Consider the following 18,794-nt stretch of genomic DNA (forward strand, 5'->3'; position numbering starts at 1 on the left):
GTCTGGAATTTGGGAAGCCATTGTCTCAGCAGACCCACTGACTCTGCTAGCAAGTGTTGGTTTATCAAATGCAAATGATGTCTCTGTAGCTCCTTTTGAAATTGGTCTGAACAGCCCCGGGTGTGATGTGAGTGCGTTAGTAGCTCTCTAGGCCTAATGAGGTGTGACATTCCAGAAACTGAGAAAAGAATTATTTTATCCTTGAAATTCCTGACAGGGGCAACCCTGTGATCAGGTGACTTGTAGCAGCCATCTTATTTTCTTTGTTCAGCAGTAAAACACCAGTTTTAAAAATAAATAGCATAAGGATAAAATTTCCAAAATATAGTGGTGGTTTTTTTCCTATGTTGTAGGAACCCAACAAAAGCATGAAATGAGAAATCACCGTTTAACAAATCAAGCCTGCTCCTTCCCTAGACGGTGCAGCCGTTCATGAACACTACGACACTCATTTAATCTACTGAGTCCCAGGTACAATTATTATAAAAACCTTCCCTTTTCATGGAATAATCTCAAATGAACATTCACTTTTTAATATTTCATCAGTTTTCAGATTTATTGCATCGCATTTTTAAAAAATCTCTCCTGAATTGAAATTAAAATAACTGGATCCCACTAACACTAATGTTAAGCCTGGATGCACACTCTTGGAGCTAACTTGGCTGATGTAATTCCAATGTGCCCAATTCCTAATTTATCTGAAGAAATGCAGACTACTCTTTCCATAGATCAGCTGGAACTGTTAGAGCAAGAAATTTGATCACAGTGTCAGATCCAGCAGATCATGCTTTTCCACAATTGATGTTTATATTTTCAAGCCTGTAGAAGAATCTTCCCATCTCTGGGTTGTTTCTGGAATGAAAGACAATTTACATGTACAGGACATTAGCCTGACCAACAAACCCATCTCCTACCTTTCGAACTGCCTCACTTGGGTGACCCTACCTGAAGTTATATTCCCAACAGCAATGCTCTCAGGTCATGCAATCCTTTCTACCAATTCAAGGCGCAGTCCCCTGTGAAACCAAGCTGACATAAACATTAACTCTGACATATTAATGCCCATAGAGTCATACAGTCATAGAGTCATAGAGATCTACAGCATAGAAAAAGGCCCTTCAGCTCATCAAGTCTGCGCCGGTCAAACAAGTAACTAACTATTCGAATCCCATTTTCTAACACGAGGCCCATAGCCTTGTATGCCGTGGCATCACAAGTGCACATCGAAATACTTCTTAAATGTTATGTGGGTTTCTGCCTCTACCACCCTTTCAGGCGGTGAGTTCCAGATTCCCACCACCCTCTGGGTGAAAAAATTCTTCCTCACATCCCCTCTAAACTTCCTGACTCTTACCTTAAATCTATGCCCCCTGGTTATTGATCCCTCCACCAAGGGGAAAAGTTCCTTCCTGTCTACCCCATCTATGCCCCTCATAATTTTATACATCTCAGTAATGTCCCCCCTCAATCTCCTTTGCTCCACGGAAAATAACCCCAGTCTATCCAATCTCTCTTCATAACTAAATCTCTCCATCCCAGGCAACATCCTGGTAAATCTCCTCTGCACTCCCTCTAGTGCAATCACATCCTTCCTATAATGAGGATTCCAGAACTGCACATAATAATATAACTGTGGTACAACCAGCGTTTCATACAGTTCCAGCATAACCTCCCTGCTCTTATATTCTATGCCTCGGCTAATAAAGGCCAAGTTTCCCTTCTTAACAACCTTATCTAGCTGTCCCGGGACCGGTGGACATGCACACCCAGGGCCCTACCATACATCGTGTATTCCCGTGCCTTGTTTGTCCTGTACAAGTGCATCACCTCACACTTATCTGGATTAAATTCCATTTGCCACTAATCAGCCCATTTGACCAGCCCGTCTATATCCTCCTGTAATCTAAGGCTATCCTCCTCACTATTTACCACCCCACCAATTTTCGTATCATATACTTACTGATCAGCCCCTCCTACGTTCAAGTCTAAATGATTTATATATGCCACAAACAGCAAGGGACCCAACACCGATCCACTGGACACAGGCATCCAGTCACAAAAACACCCCTCAACCATCACCCTCTGCTTCCTGCCACTCAGCCAACTCTGGATCCAATTTGCCAAATTGCCTTTGGTCCCATAGGCTCTTACCTTCATTATCAGTCTCTCATGCGGAACCTTATCAAAAGCCTTGCTGAAGTCCAAGTAGACTATATCAAATACATTGCCCTCATCTAAACACCTGGTCACCCCTTCAAAAAATTCAATCAAATTGGTCAGGCAGGATCTCTCCTTAACAAAACCATGCCTGACTGTCCTTAATTAATCTCTGCCTCTCCAAGTGTAGATTAATTCTGTCCCTCAGAATTGTTTACAATAGTTTCCCCACCACTGAGGTTAGACCAACTGGCCTGTAGTTCCCTGGTTTATCCCTTCCTCCCTTCTTGAATAACGATACCACATTGGCTGTCCTCCAGTCCTTTGGCACCTCTCCTGTGGCCAGAGAGGTATTGAAAATTATTGCCAGTGCCCATGCTATCTCCACCCTTGCCTCACTCAACAGCCTGGGATACATTTCATTCGGGCCTGGAGATTTATCCACTTTTAAGCCTGCCAGGTCACTTAGAACCTCCTCCCTTTCTATGCTAATTTCTTTAATTATATCATAGTCCTTCTGCCTGATTTCCATACCCACTTCGTCCATTTCACTTGTGAACACCGACACAAAGTATACTACTTAGTTATAGTCAGACATAGGTCATAGTCAGACTGATGGAACGGAAGACTGGTGGTGGATGAAATTTAACATATCAAATGTGGTGAGACATTTTGTTTGAAGAACAAGCGGATTAATGTGTACAATTCCAAAGGGGGGTGCAGGAACAGAAACCTAGGAGTGCATTTGCACAAATTGTTGAAGATGGCAGGGCAGATTGAGAAAGCAGATAAGAGGTTATACAGGATCCTGGACTTTATAAAAAGAAGCATAGAGTATAAAAGCAAGGAAGATATGATGAATCTTTATAAAACACTGGTTGGGCGTCAACTGGAGTATTGTGTCCAATTCTGGGCACCACACTTCCAGAAGGACATGAATACTTTCGAGAGGGTGCAGAAAAGATTTACAAGAATAACCCAAGGGAACATACTTCAGCTCCATGGGTAAAGTGGTAAAGTTGGGATTGTTCTCCTTCGGGAAGAGAAGGTTGAGAGCTGATTTGATAGAGATGTTCAAAATCATGAGGGGATGAGACAGAGAAGATGGAAAGAAACCATTTCCTTTAGTGGAAGAACCAGAAGACGCAGATTTAAAGTGACTGGCAAAAGAGGCATTTGCGACATGAGGAAAACTTTTTTACGCAGTGAATGGTTACGCTTTGTAATGTACTGGCTGAAAGGGCGGCAGAGGCAGATTCAATTGTGGCTTTCAAAAAGGAATTGGATAAGCACCTGAAGGGAAAAGAAGTGCAGGGCTACAGGGAAGTCTTGCTGGCAGCTGAACTAGCTCAATGGAAATGTCCTTCCAATTCTCTGCCATAACATAACTCTGCTAATGTGGAGCCACTACAGTGGGCAGCACTATAACAGACTACAATGTATGTACTGATGGTACGCATTGGGTTTTTCAGCATGATATTTTAAAATGCTTCAGATGGTTGACCTAGAAATTGGACTGGACATGACTTTCAGATGCTACATGGCCTCCTGAGTCTCCAAAATGTCAGAGGCCTGGCTGTCCATTATGGCCTCTTCCCACAGCAAGAAAATGAGGTCTTGAGGTCCATTATCTAGGGCTCATCAGACTGTATCATTCGTGAACAGGATAAATATCCTGTGCAGGGGCCAAGTGGAGGAGGAGGAAGAGGGAGTGTTTCTAAACCATTGCCTTTCATTTTGCTTTATCCTTTCAAAATTGTTCTATCAGCCTTGAGAAATTTTACTTGTGGCAGGTGTCTGTGTTTTCTGTTCATTTTATATGCATGGACTGTTTTTTCTCCCAATTAACACAAAGCTAAGAGGTTTGGTGTTTGGCTTGCAAAGTAACTGGAGTTTTTCAGACAACAGCAGGCCCCAAAAGTGAAATATCTGCAGAATATACAATCACACCATGTGCTGCTTTATTGAGTTACAGGTGTATGATGGAGCAGTTACCCTCTATTCATTAATCACTGGTACTGAAAAATGTGCCGTTGTAAAGACTATTACCTTACTAGTTGCCATCAGTAGATCCATAAAGGAAATGAATGGTTATTAACACCTAGCGCTTCCCTGACTATCAACACTCACATTCCACATAAAAGACGTCCTGAGGTTGTCAGTACAGGCTGCCATTGTGATGAATTGGTTGACTGTGTTAATTATGACCATTTATTGTCCAGCTATTTTGACATACAAAGACTGGTTGTTTCTAATAAAGAGCATCAACTGTGAATGCTGAGCAGCTGTAATGGCTCTGATACAGTGGGCAACACAATGGCATTATCACATCACAGATTCCACTCAAAAATACAGGTTTATGAATTTTATTGCAATCTTAATTGAAGCTATCATGAGAAATAGGGGAAGTAAACTGGTACATTTTCCACTACGGCTGGTAGAATCCATTTTTTGAAAAATAAAATACTTGCACTTATATATAACACCTTTCAAGACCACCAGACGACTCAACATGCTTCACAGCTATTAAAGTACTTTTTGAAGTATAGTCATTGTGTTGTGTAGTTAATTGAAAAATAAATATTGGCCAGGGGGTCCGCTGCCCTCTTCTTTGAAACAGTGGCATGGAAACTTTTACACCCACCTGAGATTGTACCTCGGTTTAATATTTTATCCAAAAGTCATTTAATATAATTTAATAGTCAACTCACATCACTTACCAGCTCTGTAACCACTTCTTATAATGTTAAATCAAGAGCTGTACTAGTGGCCACTGGCTTCCCACACATAGGGTGGGCCGGTCGGGAGCGGGCGGGCTGCCTCAGGGAGGTTAAGTTCAGTTTTAAAGTTGGAAAAAATAAAAAAATAAAATCACTGACATATCCCCTCATGTGACATAAGCTGGGACATGTTTATGAATTTTCATAAAATTTTTTATTTAATTTATAAAACCTTCATGAAACCTCATCCCGCCCGTGGATGAGGTTTCATGAAAAATGCAAAGGCCGCCTGGGCTCTTCATCTGCCCACCAACCTTAAGGTTGGCTGGGCAGCTTTCTCAATTGAGTTAATTGGTTTGTAAATGGCCTTAAGAGGCTTTTGACAGTTCGGCGGGCACGCAGCCGACTCCGGTGTGTGCCCGCCGAACGAAAGATCGGAATGACGCGCGGTGACGTCGGGACACACACCCGACATCACCACGCGTCATTTTACACGTTGGCGTGTGGGGCCCGCCCCCGCACGCTGAACAGAAAATGCTGGCCATAGGCTTTGTGTAGCTAACAGTAGCCCCAAGGTAAATTTGCTGGATTGGTAATGGCTACCTGATGAAAAAAAGTTTACTCAAGGGATTTTGGGTCTTGCACAGTATAAAAGTAGTTTATTGGTCATAGGTTTTGATTGGAAGACTTGCCTGTGAAGTATTCTAATAATACATGATTCTGGGGAAGGATACAGGGAGCTGATAAGATAACAATATCAACATCACTGAGTGCCCTGAAAGCTGGTATAAATTATGCCTCATGCAGCATAATATCCTTTCCAACCTTCTGTGAGGCGAACTGCAAAGTCATATGTTTCACTTCACATTAATTAATAATAATAATTCCATTCATTAAGTTGTTTATCATATAAAGCCGTGTTAGAAGTGTTTCACATAATAAGTGGTAGAGTCATTACAGCACAGAAGAAGGCTGTTTAGCCCATCTAGTCCATCCCAGCTCTGTAGAGCAACCCTGACAGTCCCATTCTGCTGCTTTTCATAGCCCTGAAAATTTATTTCCCTCATTTGCCATCCAGTTTCCCATTCGATGTCTCCACTTTCACCACCCTCGTAGGCAGCGAGTTCCAGGCCATTACCAATTGATGCATAAAAATGCTTTTCTCACAGCCTTCTTTTACCTCTTGCCCTAAACCTTAAATCTATGTTCCCTAGCCCTTGTACTATCAGCTAATGGGAACAGCTTTGCTTTGTCTAGCTTATCTGAACGCATCAATGAGTACAGTTATAGGCATTGTTAGAGTCCCAGTTCATTCTCAATAATTTCATTTTACCTTTGAATACTGCTTCAAGCCTGGGGTGAAAGAGCCAAGTGTGAAGCATCAAATGAGGCCATATGGGTTGAGGTCAGAAATAAAAAAGGGGCAGCCACATTGCTAGGAGTGTACTATAGACCCCCAAATAGTGGAAGGGAGTTAGAAGAGCAAATATGTAGACAGATTTCTGAGTGCAAAAACAATAGGGCAGTAATCGTTGGGGATTTCAACTACCCCAATATCAATTGGGATATGAACAGTTTGAAGGGCACCGAGGGCACAAAATTCTTGAACTGCATTCAGAAGAACATTTTTAGATAGCGCGTAACAAGCCCAATGAAAAGGGGTGCAATTCTAGACTTAGTCTTAGGAAATGAAGCTGGGCAAGTGGATGAAGTAGCAGTGGGGGACCATTTTGGAGATAGTGGCCATAGTATAGCTAGATTTAGCATCATTATAGAAAAGGACAAAGATAGAACAGGAGTATAAGATCTAAATTGGAGAAAGACAAATTTTACATAGCTGAGAGGTGAGGGTGGCGCGAGTGAACTGGATACAGCTATTAGAAGGAAAAACTGTGTCAAATCAGTGGGAGGCATTCAAAGGCAAGATTCTATGGGCACAGTGCAGACATGTCCCCACAAAGAAAAAGGGTGGCACTGCCAAATCTAGAGCCTGATGGTTATCCAGAAGCATACAGGCCAAGATAAAGCAGAAAAATAAAGCTTATGACAGTCACAAAAGACTTAATACCGTAGAAAGCCTAGAAGGGTATAAAAAAATACAGCTGTGAAGCATAAATTGAAATTAGGAAAGCAAAGAGAGGATACAAAAAAATATTGGCAGGTAAAATCAAAGAATGTCAAAGAAAATTTACCAGCACATTAAGAGCAAGAGAATAACTAATGGAAATGTAGGGCCTGTCAGAGATGTAGATGGTATCTTGTAGGTTGATGCAGAAGATGTGGGCAGGGTTCCCAATGAGTACTTCGTCTCTGTCCTCTGTCTTCACTAAGGAGAGGGATGATGCAGACATTCTACTTAAAGTGGAGGAGTGTGAAATATTAGATACAATATGCATAGTGAGAGAGGAAGTAATGGAGGGACTGTCATCATTGATGGTGGATAAATCACCATGACCAGATGGATTGTATCCAAGACTGTTGAAGGAAGCCAGTGAGGAAATAGTGGATGCTGTGATGATCATTTTTCAATCCTCACTAGATACAGGCGAGGTCCCAGTGGATTGCAGGTCTGTGAAAGTTTTACCATTATTTAAAAAAAGTGCGAGGAATACGCCAGAAAATTATAGGCCGGTCAGTCTGACTTCAGTGGTGGGCAAGTTATTGAAACAATTCTGACAGCCAGGATAAACTGTCACTTAGAAAGGAACGGATTGATCAGGGATTGTCAGCATAGTTTTATTAGGGGAAGATCATATCTTATTAACGTAATAGAATTTTTTGAGGAAGTAACAAGGAGGATTGATGAGGGTAGTGCAGTGGATGTTGTCTACGTGGTTTTCAGTAAAGCATTTGACAAGGTTCCACCTGTCAGACTGGTCAGGAAAGCAAGATCTCATGGGGTACAGGGGAAGGTGGCACGTTGGATCCAAAATTGGCTCAGTGACAGGAAACAAAGGGTAATGGTCAATGGATGTTTTTGCAAATGGAAAAGAGCTTCCAATGGTGTTCCACAGGGCTCAGTGTTGGGGCCCTTACTGTTTGTTGTATATATTAATGATTTATACTTAAATGTGGGAGGCATGATTGGAAAATTTGCAGATGACACAAAATGTGGCCAGGTAGCTGATAGTGAAGAGGATAGCTGTCGACTCCAGAATGATATCAATGGTTTGGTTGAATGGGTGGAGAAGTGGCAAATGGAATTCAACCTGGAAAAGTGTGAGGTAATGTATATGGGGAGAGCAAACAAAGCAAGGGAATACTCAATAAGCGGGAAGTTATTGAGAGGGTTTGAGGAAGTGAGAGACCTGGAGTGCATGTCCACAGGTCCTTGAAGTTGGCAGGACAGGTGGACAAGGCGGTCAAGAAAGCATATGGAATGCGTTCCTTTATTGGGTGAGGTATTGAATACAAAATCAGGGATGTAATGATGGATCTGTATAAAACGCTGGTTAGGCCACAGCTGGAATTTTGTGTACAGTTCTACTCACCACATTACAGGAAGGACATAATTGATCAGGAGAGAGTACAGATGAGATTTACAAAAATGTTGCCAGGGCTTGAAAATTGCAGCTATGAGGAGAGATTAGATAGACTAGGGTTGTTTTCCATAGAACAGAGGAGGTTGAGGGATGACCTAATTGAGGTGTACAAAAATAAATGCTGACCCAGCCAGCGAAGCCCACATCTCGGAAATGAATTTTAAAAAAATATCAGGGGCCTAGATAGGGTAGACAGGAAAGTCTTGTTTCTCCTAGCTGAGGGGTCAATTACCAGGGGGCATAGATTTAAGGTGATGGATAGAAGGATTAGAGGGGAAATTTGGGAAAACCTTTTCACCCAGAGGGTGGTGGGCGTCTGGAATTCACTGCCTAAGATGGTGATTGAGGCTGAAATGCTCAACTCATTTAAAAGGTACCTGGATCTGCATATGAAGTATTGTACCATCCAAGGCTGTGGACCAGGTATTGGAAAATGGGATTAAAATGAGCGGCTAGTTTCTTTTTTTCTCTTTTTGGCTGGCGCAAACATAATGGGCTGAATGGCCTCTTTCTGCACCGTAACTTTTCTATAGTTCTTTGGTTCTACAATCAAATCTGAGAAACTTTGGCAGAAATGAAAATATCATTAACACTTGTGCAATTAACATAAGTATGATACTTCAAATCCTTGTTAGAAGACATTGGCCAGGATTTTCTGACTCCATTGTAGCGAGACCTGCCATGGAAGATTTGGTGGCCCAGCCAAAAGGCAATTGACTTTCAGAGGGCCCAGATGATCCTGGCAGTGGGCGGGGGCAGAAAATCCCGCCCATCATTTTTCTATTTTTCTCCGGAAGACACTGATGCATCCTGGAACTATTCTGTTGATACCAACAATTATCAGGTGCCTTGACCAATGCACAGAGACTGAAGCCATGACTTTCCCGCCCCATTCTTCCAGCTTTCTGGTGGACCTGGGGTCAACCTGGATGAACATAAGCTCAAAGGCTTATCTCCCCCACCATCACCTCATGCCCAGTGGCAGTCCTGGTGGAACTTAATTACATTGTTAATAACATTAAATTGAGCAAAACAGGCCTCCACCATGCCTCCTGCCATTTATCTAGTTCGAAGACTAGAGATGCAGGGTAACCTAATGGTGTCCTGAGCCCCAAAAACATAAAGATCTAAGCCCCCATATAGATTCTAAAGAGCAGTTTAATGGAGGGAAGAGCGAGGGAGAGTGACATTTCAGGGGGGAATTCCAGAGCTTAGGGCCTAGGCTCTAAGCTGTAGGAGCTGCTACCAATGGTGGAGCAATGAAAATCAGAGGTACCTGCCAGTAACACTAGGCCTGAATTTTTGCAAAGACTCAAGGGTGCTGTGCCTTAGCCAAAATGGGGCTGGGACCCTGATTCCTGAAGTCCTGCCCCTAAACCCAGAATCCGTCACTTTCGCTGGGGGTGGTGGGGGGGGGGGGAGGAATGGGGGTGGGAGGTATTTCACACATTCATTTCATGGAGGCAGCGGCACATTTAACCATGCAGCTGTATACAATCCAGAGCAATTTTGGTCATTCAGGTTTCTGAAACACAAATCATAGGCTTTACAAAACTGACAAAAAAGCCTAAACTGACTGGAGTTCTTTCGAGAGATCAGGTAGGTACCCTTTTGGAGAGATTCAGGTACCCCTTTGGGATTGTTAGCCATATGCATGAATGTGCGTAAAAGGTGGATAATGGTCTGTGTAACTATCAAGCTGTCAACTCATTTAAATCCCCTACCATTTAAATTTTGAAAAAAAAACCCAGCATGCTGTGACTCTCAGTTGAAAAAGAATTGGTCCTTTCAATTTCAATAGATGTTTGTTGACATAAGCCTGAAGACTATCAGAATTATTACTGCTTGACTGCTTCTGCAACCTGCCATTATCACAATGGAGGGCAAGTGAGTTCACAGTTTGACAGCTCCACGTAATTATAAAGGGGTTAGCTGTCTTTGATGTGGAGCAATGAATACAAATGTTTGTTTTTATAGGGGATTCAGTATTTGAAGGGATTTTAATGTATTGAATGGGTTTTTATCAATGTGAGTGTTTTTTTTAACATAGCGAGGTTTGTAATAGATAGTTGGAACTTTATTTTATTTCACCTCAGAATAGCTCCTGAGGTCTGCCCATGTGGATACTGGTTGAGTCAGCATGGAAGGTGTAAGGGCAGGGTGCTGGGTGGGGGTATGGGTCGGCATGAATTGGCACTAAGCTGGCATAGGGGCTATAAAGGGCTATGAGGATGTGTGGGGTCATGGGTTGGCTTTAGTTGACACTAATTCAGCATGGAGGCTATGAAATTCCATGGGAGTGGGTATAGGGCATGAGGTGGCATAAGTTGGCAAGGATGGGGCATTTGTATGTCCGTATGTATGTATGTTCATATGGGGAGTGTGTGAGGGATGAGGGCTCGAGGGCCTTATTATTTTTATTATAACTGGGCCAAAGTCCCAGAGCATCGAGGTGGGCCTTTTATCCAGCCTGCCTTGGCACTTGGCAGCCCCTGTGGCTGCCTCCACACTTTTTCACGGGGATGGTGGACCCGACTCCAGTTAGTCCCAGTTAGTCTCCCTGCCAACCCACCAGCGCAAAAATCCGACCTGTCGGGGAAGTTTCTCCTGAGTCAGATTTGGAGGGTTGGGAATTTTCCTAACTCTGCACATCCGAGTTGGGAGTGAAAATTTAGCCCTTGCTGTCTAGATCTATACATGAAGGTGGGCAATGAACTGGAGGGCTGACTTTAGAGCAAAAGAAGAACATTGGAAATTGGAGCGAAATAACTTCCTTGTTTAATACCAACATTTTACTTTCTGTGAATACTCAAATATGCAAATTCCAAATCTGATGGGATTTTTTGTAATGAATAACAGACAAGCAGGTGACTGTGATGGAACTTCACGTTGTGGTTAAATAAATCACAGCTGGGAAATCTTTGAAGTCACTAAACAACAAGAAAATAACATGTTGCTTTGAGAAACAGATGGGCAGACAATACCGACACAGCAAGAACTCCTTTGATCCCATCTGTTGTTGCTGTTCAGACTTTTCACGAGTAGCGGCTAATTTGACTACTACCAGCAGCCCCGTAATAATTTCGAGATTCAGTGGCAACCTGCATAATGCAGAAAACGCTGCATTTCTTTAACTCTTCTTTGATCAGTTTTCAGTGTTGAGCTCACACCTTTGTTTCTATACAGACATCTTCCTCAACTTCTCCTCATAACTAACAGTTTATAGCCTACCTGCCTGCTGCAATGCCAGATGTGGATTAATGAGAATGGTTGCATTTACTGGGTGCAAAAACATTTTTTCCTCTTTTTTAGAGTGGCTGCTTTTTATGGGCAGTAACTGCAGCCTGTTAATCCTAGTGGCACCAACAGAGCACACATCATTATAAATGCCTCCACTATTAATCTACTGTTGGAGACAGTTCATTCTGTAGAAGGCAGTTGACACTGTAGCTCGATGACCCACAAGAATTTGTTGAATGGAAATTCAGACTGGTACATTTTAATTACTCGGCTAATAGTTTGTATCATATAATGACAGAAACATCAGCTATTTGTTTGAGGCAGAAATAAATTAGGTTTGTTTGTGACCTTATATCAATGACGTACAAGACACTGGGCACAGGCTGAGGCTGGCCCACAAGATCCTACAAGCCTCACAAATCTCACAAATCCCCTTCCTGTTTTTGCTGAATGGAGCAGTTCAAACCCCCGGTTTTGAGGTTTAGAACAGTTGTTTCTTGATTGGTGCATTCAGACCAACGAAATAACTGCATTTTTTGCAGTTATTCCAATAAGGAAGATGCTTTGAGTACCAGGTAGTTTCAGCTGGTTGAGAGAGAGTCAACCTGGTGAAAGTGGGAGCAGGTGTGGGGAAAGGTGCAGTGGAGTAAAAAGGTCAGGAAGAGCAAAAGGTAAGTGAAGTAGTTTTATGGCAGGTGTTACATCTGAATGATACTATTATAGCTTTGGTATTAACTAATGGCTTTTATTTTTAGATCTTCTAGAACATTCTCATCAAAGAACAATGAAAACAATAGAAGAGAGAAATTGGAGTGTATTTGCTACTATGTGCTTACTCCCATCACGGGGCCATCAACTGTGCAGGCACAATGGGCCAAACAGCCTCCTTCTGTGCTGTAACAATTCTGTGATCCTGTGATTCTGTGATACAGTTTTGTTAACAACATGCAAGTACCATGCGGATGCTGCAAATCTGAAATAAAAACACACAATGCTGGAAACACTCAGCAGGTCAGGCTACACCAGTGGAGACCTAAAAGTACAACCAATGTAGAGCCAAGCATATCACAGAATATGGAAAAACATAACTACAACAGGAGAGTGCAAATCAGAGGAAGTTATGCTTAAATGTATAATGCTCTGCTAACACTGCACCTCGAGCACTCTATTCAGTTCTGGTCACTGAGATACAAGGAAGACATTTGAATATCAGAAGCAGTGTGGAGAAAAAACATGAAGTTGATCCATAATATTGGTATTACTTAGGCTCTTCAGCCTAGGAAGAAGGCATCTGAGAGGTGATCAGGTCAAGGTGCTTAGTTCAGTTGAAGGGTCATTCGGACTTGAAACGTTAACTGTGTTCCTCTCCGCAGATGCTGCCAGACTTGCTGAGTTTTTCCAGGAAAAGTTTTTCCAGAGTTTTTGTTTTGGATTTCCAGCATCCGCAGTTTTTTTGCTTTTATGCAAGATAGGAATGGGTATGGAAAAGGTAAATACTGAAAATTATTTTGAACTATGTTGCGAGAGTAGGAGATGGGGATACAGCGTCCATGTAATAAAAGGCAATTTTTTGATTGATATTAGAAAAGAGAAGCCTGATAGACTGTAGCGGTCTTTACAATTATGAAGAGGCTCAATACGGTAGCCATAGATAATGTGTTCCTGCTGGTGGGTGTCTGAAAGTTTGGGCCATAAAAATACGTTAGTTATTAATAAATCCAATATGGAATTCAGGAGAAACTTCATTATAATCAGACCTTTGAAAATGTGGAACTCGCTACCACTTGGAATGGTTGAGGTGATTAGCCTGGACACATCTAAGGGGAGACTATAAACACATTATTTTTATTCTTTCACGGGACATGGGCATCGCTGGTTAGGCCAGCATTTTTATGATTGCCCTTGGGAAGGTGGTGGTGGGCCACCTTCTTGAACCGCTGCAGTCAGAGAAAGCATAGAAAAATATGCTGATAGGATGAGATGAAGTAAGGTGGGAGGAGACTTATGTGAAACATAGACCTATTGGGCTGAATAATTTATTTCTGTGTTATAAATCCCATATACCTATGTTCTTCATACAAAGATTGATTTAAAAATGTACTGGATTTCCAAAAGGTGCCATGGCAACAAAAGAAACAACAGTGGGTCATCAGGTACCGGTACATGTCACAGTGATGGAACCTTTGGATCTTTCTGAGTGAATAAATTAAAAATGGCCAAACCACTTCCCCAGCCTTAACCTTGGTAATCACCACCCAGCTCAATCATGACCTAATCTAATGTCCACATATATGTATTTTCTAGGAGCAATATGGGCTGATTTTTGTAAATATCTGAAATCAAACTTAGGACTCCCCAAGTCTGTGTAGATCAGTATCTCACCTAACAGTACATTTACCTTCTGAACCATTGTGGGTACCTCACTTATTTTCCTTCCTTGAAGTGTATGATTGGGCTACAAGGAACATCTGTTCTTGTATGAATTTGATGTAATATCCAATTTTGTTGAAGATTTCACAAGGCCCCGTTTGGTTCAGGAACTGCACCTCAATGAAGTGTCTATGGTAAAGCAGTGACACCCTTATTATAGATTTTTATCCTCCTTAACTCTAGATTTTTGATTCATGCATCTTTGATCACTTTCGTAGGTATGACCCAGCTCTCTAGGCCTCCGTGAGTATCTTTACAAGCCTGGATACATAAACAAAGTTTTATTATGTTCTAATAACGGCTGGCTTGGCCCCGTTCAGTGGATGTATGATGGCTGTATACCTAAAGACCTCCTGTACGGTGAACTGGCCACTAGGTCGTGACCTCTTGGGCATCCATTCCTCCACTACAAGGAAACCTGCAAGTGAGGCATGAAGGTGGCAGACATTGACACTGTCAAGTGGGAAACAGTTACTGATGGCCTTGACCTCTGGAGGCTGATTGTTTGGAAGTACATTAGAATAGACAGCAGAAACAAAATGCTCAGCTGGATATGAAGAGGGTCCAGAGAAAACAGAGTCCAGTGAATCATGCACTTTATCATCCTACTGTCTTTTGCTGCAGCAAATGTGGCAGAGACTGCCATGCCAGAGCTTCCTCAGCCAAACCAGGCAATGCTTAACACAGAGTTGACCACTACAGTGCAAACCATTGTCTTTCGTGATAGAAGCCTGCTGTTGTCCAATGACGGAACAATTTTTCCAACAATTATTTTAGATTCTTTTGGATTATACCAGCTGAGCTAACCTCAGTTCAGTTGGTAGCATTCCCACTTCTGGTGTGGATTCAATCCTTGGATCTAACAGCTCAGAACAAGGCATTCATGAGGCACTGTGGGCTATCAGCAGCAGCAAAATTGTATTCAAGCACAATTTCTATCATCATGGTCCAACGTTTCCTCACTCTACCATTGCCATCAAGCCAGGGGTTTAATAAGGGTGTTGGACGGCATGCCAAGAGAAGCATCAGGTATGCCTAAAAATGAGATGCCAACCTGATGAAGCTACAACACAGGGCTATATGCATGCTAAAGAGTGGGAGCAGTATGCAATAGACAGAGCTAAGTGATCCCACAAGCAACAGATCAGATCAAAGCTCTGCAGTCCTGTTACATCCAGATAGATAATTAAACAATTAACCAGAGGAGCAGGAGGATGCTCCAAGAACATCCCCATCCTCAACGATGTCAGACCTCAGCATGTCAGAGTCAAAAAACAAGACTGAAGTGTTTGCAACCACCTTCAGACAGAAGTTTTGAGTGGATGATCCATCTTGGCTTCCTCCTGACGCTCCCAGCATCAATTATGCCAGTCTTCAACCAATTTGTTTCACTCCATGTGATATCAAGAAATAGCTGAAGGCACTAATACAACAAAGGCTACGGGCCCTGACAACATCCCAGCAATAGTACTGAAGACTTTAGCCAGAATTACTTGCACCCTTGGCCAAGCTGTTCCAGTACAGCTACAGTATTGGTATCTATCTGACAATGTGGAACAAAAACAGAAAATGCTGGAAAAACTCAGCAGCTCTGGCAGCGTCTGTGGAGAGAGAAACAGAGTTAATGTTTCGAGTCTGTGTGATCTTTCTTCAGAGCGGGGTCGTATGGATTTGAAACATTAACTCTGTTTCTCTCTCCACAGATGCTGCTAGACCTGCTGAATTTTTCCAGAATTTTTTGTTCTTGTTTCAGATTTTCAGCACCCGCAATATTTTGCTTTTATCGACAATGTAGAAAGTTGCCCAGGGAGACCCTGTGCACAAAAAGCAGAACAAATCCAATCCGGCTAACTATTGCCCTATAAGTCAACTCTCAACTAACAAGAAAGTTGTGGAATATGTCAGTTAAAGTGCTATCAAGCAGCACTTACTCAGCAATAACCTGTTCGCCTATATTCAGCTTAGCCACTTAACTCCTGACATCATTAAAGCTTTAGACAAAACAGCTGAATTCCTGTGGTAAGGTCAAAATGACAGTTCTTGACCTGAAGTCAGTATTTGATCGAGTGTAGCATTACGGATCTCTGGCAAAACTGAAGCCAATAGGAATTGGGAAAAACTCTCCACTGGTTGGAATCATTCCTAGTAAAAAAGGTGGTTGTTGGAGGTCAATCATTTCTGCTCCAGGACATCACTGCAGGAGTTCCTCAGGGTAGTGTCCTAGGCCCAACCATCTTCAGCTGCTTCATCAATGACCTTCCTTCCATCATAAGGTCAGGAGTGGGGATGTTCATTGATGATTGCACAATGTTCATTATAACACGCAACTTCATAAATATGGAAAGTCTGTACCTGCATGCAGCAAGACCTGGACAACATTCAGGCTTTGGCTGATTAGTGGCAAGTTACATGTACGCCACATTAGTGCCAGACAATAACCATCTCCAACAAGAGAGAATCTAACCATCTCATCTTGATGTTTGATGGCGTAACCATCACTGAATCCCCCATTCTCAACTTCCTGGGGGTTACCAGAAACTGAGGTGGACTAGCCATATAAATACTGTGGCTATGACAAACATACGAATTAGGAGCAGGAGTAGGCCATTCGGCACCCAGAGCCTGCTCCGCCATTCAATAAGATTATGACTGATCTGATTGGCCCCCTTTTTGGTCAAGAATCTACCTACCTCTGTCTTAAAAATATTCATTGACCCCGCCTCCATCACTCTCTGGTGAAAAGAGTTCCAAAGATTCACGACCCTCTAAGAGAAAAAATTTCTTCTCATCTCCGTATTCAATGGGAGACCCATTATTTTTAAGCTGTGTCCTCTAGTTCTCGTCTCTCGCACAAGGGGAAACATCCTTTCAGCATCCACCCTGTCAAGTCCCCTCAGCAAATCATAGGCTCTGGTTCCTAGTGCGAGTAACTCACCTCCTGGCTCCCTGAAGCCTGTCCACCAACTACAAGGTAGAAGCCAGGAGCGTGAGTTCAGTTCCAACAACATTCAAGGAGCTTGAAATTATCCAGGTCAAAGCAGCCGCTTGAACGCCACCCCATCCACAATCTTAAACATTCACTCCCTCCACCGCAGACACAGTGCCAGCAGTGTGTACCATTTACAAGATGCACTGCAGCAACTCATCAAGACAGCTTCAGCAGCATCTTCCAAACCCCTGAACTCTATTCACCAGAAGAACAAGGACTGCAAACATATGGGCACATCTCACCTCCAAGCTCCCCTCCAAGCCACTCACCCCACCCTAACTTGAAACTATATCACCATTCCTTCACTGTTGCTGGGTCAAGATGCTGGAACTCTCTCCCTAACAGCACTAGACCTACACCACATGGACTGCAGCAGTTCAAGAAGGCAGCTCACCACTGCCTCCTCAAGGGCAATTAGGGATGAGCAATAAATGCTGGCCTTGAAGTCCATGTACACACATTTTCTAGCAGAACGGCACCATTTTAATAGGGGTGTAGAGTAGGAATTTATATTCTCCTTCTTTGCCTGAACTTAAACTGACAGTTTCTTGGGCTGAAATCTCAGCTAACTCTGGTACAGGCCAGGCTTCAATGATACAATTTTCTGATCTGTAGAGGTCTCTGATCTGTAAAGGTCCAACTCCCAAACTAATTAATACTTCTTCCACTCAACCATTGATGGTTTATTTAATGCAATGTTAACAAAAAACTGAATATTTGGGAACAGGATTACAGGTGAGGACATGATCAAAAAGCCCACAGATCAATTTGGTTCCAGTCTGATCGGATTGTTATCTGAAAAGAGCAGCTGATCAGAACTTTGAAATGTAGGCCCAAATCTTCCAGAGAGCAGCAATCGTCAGTGGATTGTCACTCTGCTCCTACTTTATTGCATCACACTGGAGCTCCGCATTCCTGGCCGGGACTTCCAATCCCGGCTTCTCCAGAAATGCAGAGTGTACCTTCAATCCAAATGCCTCCTCGTTGGGGGAAGACAAGCCACGCCACCTTTTTACAGCGCTAACTGCTGTATTCTGGTAAGTGTTCACTAACACACTGAAAAGCCGGGACATTTAGTGTGTGAGCTTATGAGTGAATGGGTGAATATGTAGATGGGTAAGGAGGTAGGATGGGTGAGGTAAATGGGTAAGCGTGTAGGGTGGCAGGTGGGTAAGGTGGCAGGTGGATGGGGTGGTAGGTAGGTAGTATGGCAGGTGGGTAGGCTGGCAGGTGGATAGGGTGTTGAGGTGGCAGATGGGTAGGGTGGTAGGTGGGTAGGGTGGTAGGTAGGTATTGCGGCAGGTGGGTAGGCTGGCAGGTGGATAGGGTCAGGTCAGAGGGAGAATTGACGGGTGAGGCTGGGTCAGGTCAGGTGGGGGGAAATAGTCAGGTTGGTCGGGGTGGGAGTTGAGGGGCTGGGGGTAGTTGGGGGATCAGGGGGTTAGTCAAGGGGTGTAGATGGGGAGTCGAGAGGGGGGTCAGTGTGAGTGATTGGGAGGTGAGTTTTGTAGTTACCCAAGAGTTAGACAAGGTTATTGTTCCCTAACCATCCAAGTAAGTAAGTCAGAGGGTGCCACGGAGCAGGGAAATTGTCCATTGGAAGTTCAAACTTCCTGGGCAATTCCAAAGAAGTCTGTGTCTCAGGACTTCTGAGGGGTCCTGTAGCACATCTTGGGGGTTACTTCTGGTCTCTGATGATCTGAAGACCGAAAGATC

General features: G+C 43.0%; 1 protein-coding gene and 1 long non-coding RNA gene across 7 annotated transcripts in view; one reads left to right on the forward strand and one right to left on the reverse strand.

Annotated features, from left to right (window-relative positions):
• dlc1 (DLC1 Rho GTPase activating protein) overlaps positions 1 to 18,794 on the reverse strand; it is a 585,847-nt gene that overhangs the window by 135,997 nt on the left and 431,056 nt on the right. The gene's annotated exons all lie outside the window — the stretch shown is intronic.
• Positions 1 to 18,794, forward strand: part of LOC144684503 (uncharacterized) — a 67,221-nt gene that overhangs the window by 43,629 nt on the left and 4,798 nt on the right. The window contains exons 2-3 of one of the 2 annotated variants that reach the window (XR_013577518.1): positions 12,202 to 12,330; positions 12,415 to 12,525. This is a non-coding gene — a long non-coding RNA (uncharacterized LOC144684503). Of the gene's footprint in view, positions 1 to 12,201; positions 12,331 to 12,414; positions 12,526 to 18,794 lie in introns of those variants that run through there. The other variant, XR_013577516.1, reaches the window with a different exon arrangement.

This window comes from Cetorhinus maximus, chromosome 1 (assembly GCF_964194155.1).
Source record: "Cetorhinus maximus chromosome 1, sCetMax3.hap1.1, whole genome shotgun sequence".
In the NCBI taxonomy this organism is placed as follows: Eukaryota; Metazoa; Chordata; class Chondrichthyes; order Lamniformes; family Cetorhinidae; genus Cetorhinus; species Cetorhinus maximus.